Source organism: Echinops telfairi, unplaced genomic scaffold, assembly GCF_000313985.2.
Source record: "Echinops telfairi isolate 266 unplaced genomic scaffold, ASM31398v2 ScPeMD7_70;HRSCAF=299, whole genome shotgun sequence".
Taxonomy (NCBI): domain Eukaryota; kingdom Metazoa; phylum Chordata; class Mammalia; order Afrosoricida; family Tenrecidae; genus Echinops; species Echinops telfairi.
In genome coordinates this window covers 59,339,273-59,346,899 of record NW_022103968.1, presented here as the reverse complement: position 1 = coordinate 59,346,899, position 7,627 = coordinate 59,339,273, and the positions used below count along the sequence as shown (strand labels likewise).

The 7,627-nt window shown below is 42.9% G+C and overlaps 1 non-coding gene across 1 annotated transcript; it reads right to left on the bottom strand.

Moving 5' to 3' along the window:
* Positions 1-3,407: 3,407 nt before the first annotated feature.
* On the bottom strand, positions 3,408-3,489 carry TRNAS-UGA. Its single transcript has one exon. It is a non-coding gene; the product is annotated as a tRNA-Ser (tRNA).
* Between the last annotated feature and the right edge of the window lie 4,138 nt (positions 3,490-7,627).

Below are 7,627 nucleotides of genomic sequence, written 5' to 3'. Positions count from 1 at the left end.
CTGGTGCTAGTCGGCGCGCTCTTCAGACTCACGGAGGTACAGGCAGATGATGCTCAAAGGTGAAGTGGGAAGCAGGGGGATCCCAGGCCCAGGGGGTACAGAGACTTGTGGATCCAAGCTCGGTGGGAAGACAGCAGGGCGACAGCTGTCACATGGTGCCACCCCTGGAGGCAGACACAAGAGTCCCAGAGAGGAGAAAGATGAAGGGCTAGAGAAAGAGAGAATTTCTTACTGTCTGTCATAAAAAAGCCACACTTTCCAAAGAGGCATCTGTAGGCTTGTGATCTGATTGATAGGTTGGACTGCACCCCTACCCTTTATATAGGTTCAAATTGACATGAAATCTGTCATAGTGTGTGTGTGTGTACACACACACACACACACAAAAGTATTTTGTGATACTAAAAATTTAAGGGTGAAAAGGAATTCTGAAACCAAAATCATTCAAGAACTGCTGATACAGGAGAAACAGTAATGGCTTTGAGTGGAGACCACCCTGCCACCTGCTAGCCGTCTTCCCTTTCAGTCTAGCTGGGGGAGCGCAGGCACAGACACGTCAACCAGGCGCCTTCTCGTTTCCTACTTACCCCCACACTCAGCCACTGCATATCGAACAACTGCACAAAGCACTTGAAAACAAAAGTCACAACTGAGCAATGAAGATAGACTTACTTTGGATATGAGAAATGAAGGAAAAGTACAAAATAAGAGCTAAGTATTATACTATACAGTGAACCCTCGTTTATCGCGGTTAATCGGTTCTAGACCCTACCGTGATAAACGAAATTCCGCGAAGTAGGATTCCTTATTTGTAAATCAAATATTTTCGTAGTTAGAGCATAGAGGACATGAAAAAACACCCTTTAGTCACCATTACACTCGTATTACCCAATTTATTAAACGAAAAAGGGAAAATACAGTAAAACATTTTGGACGTTACAATTATCATTTATTATTTATTATATTATTTATGGCATCAAGCGTGTACAGTATGAGCCAATCAGTGGCAGTAATGACAGAGCATGCGCTGTTACGCAAAAACCGCGATAGAGTGAAGCTGCGGACGTCGAAGCGCGAAGTGGCGAGGGTTCACTGTATCTCCTGTATAATCAAATTAACTGTAGTTGGGCATTCACAAAATTTAATTTTTTCTATGAGTATATTATTACACTCCTTTCACCTTTTGTTGTGGACACATATGGTCATTTTCTATTTTCTTACTCCAAATCTATTGAGATATGCTTACATACAGTGAAACATGTATTTATAGTACACAGTTTTGACATATGGACATACCTGTGAAACTATCACCACAATCAAGATAATATATTCACCATCCCCCAACCCCCCACAAAAGATAAAACTTGTTTTATTCAGAACAGATTGGAATATAGGAAAAGTGGAGGGAGGAGGCCTAGAAGTTGAGAAGACAGGTGATACTGGTTTAGACTGGGTGGTGGTGGATATGCAGTCAAGTGGATTCTAAGCACAGGAAGGGGTAAACGTAGTGGTGAGGGATCTCATCATGGGGATTACTACCAAGCAATCAAGAATCCTGGCCCAATTGGCCTAATTACAGCTGTTACTTTAAAACAGAACACCTTACCATTTGATCTCCCTTTTGATCCATTTTAAGTTTGTTCTGGTTTCTAATATTTTCTGCTTTCCTTTTGACTGAGGTTTTTCCCATGTTTTACTGTGTTATTGTTGTTCTTTGATTATTTTTTGTCTGTTATCTGTATATGAAATCCAGGATAGGTAAATCTCTAAAGACAGTAACTGGATTAATGGTTTCTTGTGGGGTATGGCCAGAGATGTTGGGGGGAAATGGGAAACTAATAACAATGAGTGAAAAAAAAAAAGAAAATGTTCTAAAATTGATTATGGTGTGATCGTACAACTCTTAATATAATTGAACTATTCAAGTGTATGATATGTGAATTATATGCCAATAAAACTGTTTACAAAAAAGGAATCCCGGTCTAGCCAAGTTGACACAAAACTAAGTTAACCATCACACAGTCAGATTGGGACTACAAGGCAACAGCAGGGTGTGAACACCCTTGTGTTGAAAATGACAAAGCAGAAAAATGAAAAGATCCCTGTATTACCTGAGGAATGCTTACCTCCACCGAGCTCACGTATTTAAGACTCTAGAGTTGCGTTTTCTGTTATTTGCAAGAGAACGTGATACTGACTGGTCGAGGGAAGGAGATCAGCTACGAAAGGCTGCAGTTAAAGTGGGGCAAAGGAGTGTTGATTGGACAGAAGAGGGTTATCACATTGTGTCCTATAAATATCAATGTGGTAGGGTCAAATGTCAAATGAGGTAGGGCTGTGTGGGTGGAGGCACCACAGAAAATCATTGCTAGCCTTGAAGTGCCAGGGAGCCCATGTGAGCACCAAGGAAGCAGATGGCAGGTAGGAGGGAGGTGGTGGAAGTGGGCAAAAGGGCACAGAAAGGGCATGAGCCCATCTGAAAGGCTAGCCCCACAATTTGCTTATTTCAAAAATAAGCCAAGGTCAATATAAGGATTCTAGAAAACCCGGTTTAGCCAAAAACAAACAAACAAACAAACAAATAAATAAAAAGTATCTGTTAGAAACATTAAAAGCCTCCCAAAGCTCATCCCCAAAGATCTGACACAGTGGCTGCAACAATGGGCTCAAAAGTAACAATTGTGAGGCTGGCCCACGACCTGGAGTGCTTCTGGTGCTAAACACGGTCCAGAACCAGCGGACAGCACCTTCCGGTGCAATCCCAGTCCCGCTTCATTCTTACCTCTCTCACATTCTGGCCACATCAATGACTATGTAAACGATCGTTCTACAAAAATGTGATAATAAATTATGTTGTTTTTTAAACATGCCTCGTCTTTTTTTGCATTTGGCAATGCACTAGGAGGGTCTTCCCAAGTCATGAACTTCATTTTAACGATGCTTCATTTGTGGACGTATGACCCTTTACAAATAGAACTTTAAGAAATGCTTCTTTTAGTTTCTCACCTTTATTTTCTCCCATTTCACAACACTCTTGGATGCCGCGGTGATTGTGCAGTTAGGGAAAAGTAACGTACAGTATTAGTTTTGCCATCAGCTTCAGTGAAATAGGCTTGCTTTCAGGCTGTGTAAGTCCGAGAAATCTTGCCAATCTTTATTTTTACTTTGCACATTTGGTCTTATACTGGAGTACCAAGATTTACAATTGCTTCCCCACTGTTTGGGACCCAAGAAGCCTTCCCGTCTGTCTGCAGCATAGTTGACATTTCTGTGTTTCTTTGGAAGAAATTCGCCGTAAACTTCTTAGGTCCAGCCTTTAGCTGTTAGTTACGGCGGGAGATGCCTTTTGGAGAAATCTACAATTTTCACTGACAGAAAAAAAACCATAACTTAGAAGCACCCGCTTCCGCAGCGAGCAGGGTTCGAACCTGCGCGGGGAGACCCCATTGGATTTCAAGTCCAACGCCTTAACCACTCGGCCATCGCTGCCACAGAGAACTGAGGAAGGCGGAGACGCTTTAGTGGATCGAGCGCTGCGCGCGCCGGCATTAATGAGCGGAGCCTCCAAACGCCGGAGTTCCGCTGATAGGCGGCTCCGGCTCCAGGCTCCAATTGTTGAATTCCAACCGGGACGCGAAGAAATAATAAAACTACCTACAAGTAGAGGAACTTCCAGTTCTTAGAAACCCCTCCCTCCGTTACGCGCGGAAAACCGCAGCCTTGCCTAGCTTCCGGTCGCGGGCTCCGTATTTGCCCGCCCGCTGGCTTTTCGTGAGGGCAAGATCGCCGTGAACCAGAGAGACAACTCTCCTGTTCTGTGCTGCGGGCCTGCGCTCTCGAAATTTCTGCCTTTCCTTTTCCTGCTTTCCTTCCAGGTCGCCCCGTGGAGAGGCACCTGTGGCCGCGTCCCGCGGGGCTCACAGCCTTCAACAGGCTGCATTCTTGCAGAGAAAGACGTGCTCCCAGAGCGTCTTCCTGTCCAAACAGACACTTCCCGCTTTCCTTCCTCCTAACTGAGCTCTTCCTTGCTGACTCTTATCGGGACAACTGGCCCCCGGGGAAGCCTCCGCTCTGCAAGGGCCACGGAGCCCGGAGGCGGGTTCAGAACCACGTGCTAAGCATGGAGTCTGCATCGTTAGCTCCAGGTGCCCCTGATTTACCTCCGCCTCTCTTTGCTAAGTGCAGGTGCTGTGCTTTACGTGCATCCTGGGCGTTCCCTCGGCACCGGGAGGACGCAGGAGGCCCGCTTTGCGGACCAGCGGGTCCGAACGCGCGGGGACTACCCTGGCGCATGCGCGGCGTGTATCCTGCGCACATGGCATCCTGTAAGCAGCAAGGTGGATCCGTAGCTAGTTTGCTGAAAGCTCGGTAGTTTACTAGTTGGAACTCCTACAAGTGTTCGGGAGAAGTTCACCCGCCGTTCTCACGATGGTGCACTGATAATAAGACAGGAAGGTAAATCCCTGACCTTGGGAAGCCCTCATGTAAAGTGCCCTCAAGTTAAAGAGGCACACATTTTCTATGGACTTTAAAAACAATTTCAGTTAACTAAATTATGTTAAGTGTCTAAACCATTTCACTGTGGGCAGGGTAGAATTCTTGAGAAGTTTTATAATACGCTTTAATTTGAGTTTGTTTTTTAATTGGCGGGACTACAGGTGTTGCCCTATTTTCTCTATGAATACTAAATGGGAGCTAGGTTATTTCCGGCTCCTAGGAAAACATTTTATACTATCAGAAGATAACTTGAATTTTTCCGGTAGATACTTTATTAAGAAAAAAGAAAAGAATTGTTTTTTATCCTCCTTTAAGTTTCTGCATGTGTTCTGTGGCAACCTAACGAACTGTTACCATCTCATTAATTATCTTGAGCTTGAAATTCCTTTTCTAAAAAAATATTCTTCCCTTTTCTACAGTTGAATGATGATAATATTTAGTGGAAGTTCTGTCTCTCAATCCCCATTGTTTTAAAAAAATGCTTCATCCACAATGAGAATTGACTATGGTTAAAATAGCTTACTCACAGTTTTTTTTTTTGGAGGGGGAGCAAAATTGTGGAGAAAGTATGTTACAAACCTAACGCATATTTGGTGAAAACAAATTGTGATTACAATTCCACTATTTCAGACCTATGTTTAACACTTGTGGGTTACTGTAAACGAGCAAAAGCAAAACTAGAACAAACAACCCAAATCCAACTGCCGTCGCTGATTCTGACTCAAGTTGTTACATGCGGGCCGGGTGGTTCTGACTCATGGAGCAGAATGGGGCACGGTGCAGGCCTGGGGCACCTTCCCAGTGGTTTCTATGTTTGAACCCATTGTGGCAGCCACTGTGTCCATCCATCCTGTCGAGGATCTTCCTCTTTTCCAGTGCCACTCCACGTTACCAAGGAGGATGCCCTCATCCAGGGACTGGTATCTCCTGACAACATGTTATCTCCAAAGGACATGAGTTATCTCGCTGTCCTTGCCTTGAGAGGTCATTCTGGCTGTAGCAACCCTATACAGGGTTTCCACGCTGTAAATCTTCATCTTTTTCCAGAGTAACTGGAGGATTTGGATCACCCACCTTGTACTTAGCAGCCCAAAGGGTAACTCAGAGTGCCACCAGTTAATATAAGGTTTTCTAAAAAAGGAAATCTCCTTTATTTATTTTCTTTGATTTACCCTATTGCTCAAATGAACTGGGATAAAGTGATATGTTTTTCTTAAAGTATGAATTTCCAAGTGAGTTCTTTTAGACGGAACTATTAAGTCTTAGCACTGCGACTTAATGCAGTGGTAAATTAGGGGAAATGAAATCAAATACATATGAGCCAATATAATTACAACAGGAAACAGGTTCTGATTCAGGACAATAGGAACATAAATATGGGTTTCTGGCAGCAGTTAGGATTGTGAAGCTTTCCTGGTGATTCTGATTGCCGTCTCCTCCTTTTCACACCTGGATTCTGGTACTACCAGTAGTCATTTTTAATAGAGTGCTTTTTATTAAGCTAAGCCGCTTCAGAGGCAGAATTCTGTGAAGCACAGAGCATGTGGTTGGCAGCACTGTGGCATTTCTTTGTTCTTAAATAATAAGTCAATAACAAGTAGAATTATTTATTCTGGTGTCCTTTTCTGTCTCTCTCTTTTACATTACAGAAATCATAGTTTTAATGCTAAAAGGAACATTAAACATATCCAGTTCTTGCATTTACAAACAGGAAATTGCCAAGCCGTTATCTGTGAGTGACTTCCCCAAGGTCACACAGAAAAGTCAGGACCTTAGCTTGTTATACTAGCTCAGTGTTCTTGTTACATTTTGTTGCCCTTATGTATTTTCTGTTGGTCTCTGGCAGTCTCCCACTGCCATTCCTATTCTTGGTGACCCTGGAGGACAGAGTAGAACTGTCACAGAGTTTCCAAGGCTATTAATCTTTATGAAAGCACACCACATCTTTCTTCCACTTGAGTTGGTACAAACTGCTGACCTTTGGATAGCATCAGAATGCTTTAAACACTGCACCACCAGAACTCCTTATCTCTGACCCCAAACCCAAAAAAAACAAAAACAACATAATCAACAACAACAAACACCCCCCCCCAAACAATGTAATCAAGTTGTTAGTTGACTCCAGCTCATCATGTCCCTGTATAGTAATTCTGAGCAGACAGCCTCATCTTTCTCCATTTGAGCAGCTGATGGGTTTGAACCATCAGTCTTGAGGTTAATAGCCCAGTGTCCAACACACAACTCCACCAGGGCTCCTTTGTCTGGCACACTTACATGTAAATCAAGAAGTGCATATATGAGGGTAAGTAAAAAATGTATTGCTAGTAGGGTTCCAATTCATACAGGCACACGTTATTCCAAATAAAACGTTTAAACATGTCTGTGATCAGTGGATGGTCACTTACAGCAGATACGTTGAGTGTCTTAGTCTCGTTAGAGTACCTCAAAAGGTCCCATGATAATGAAAAACCAAATCCAATCCAAAAACTGGCTTCTGAAGGGATCTGCTGTATCAGTTAAATTCAAGGCATAGAGGCTGTCTCAGGAGGTTATTAGGAAGGAAGGCAGTTATTTTGGGGGATTCTAAAGGTAAAGTCTTGATATGTTTTCTCAAAGGACAAAGGACGATCATGAAGAAGTTTGAAGAAAATTGAAAATGGCATTGGTGAGATAAAGGCCAGGAAAATTGTGCCAAGGAATTTCCTCCATCACGACAATGCATTTACTCTTTCTTCTAGGGTAGTAAGGGATGTCCTATGGGAATTGCACTGGGAAACCGGAGCCTGTCTACACTTCAACCTGACCTTGCCCCTTTCAACTTCTTTTTATTCCCTAAACTGAAAGAACATTTAAAAGAAACAAGGTTTGAGTCCCTTGAGGAAGCCCAAAGTGCCTTTTCAACAAGTTGTAAACTGGACAGTGCAAAATTCTTTGGGAAGGGCTCATAAAACAAAACAAAACATGAAAAAATAACCATGTATAAATTATCAAGGGTTTGTGAGGGAAGGAGGGGAAAATGAGGAGCTGATACCAAGAACTCAAGTAGAAAGAAAATGTTTTGAAAATGATGATGGCAATAAATGTACAAATGCGCTTGACACAATGGATGTATGTATGGATTGTGATAAGA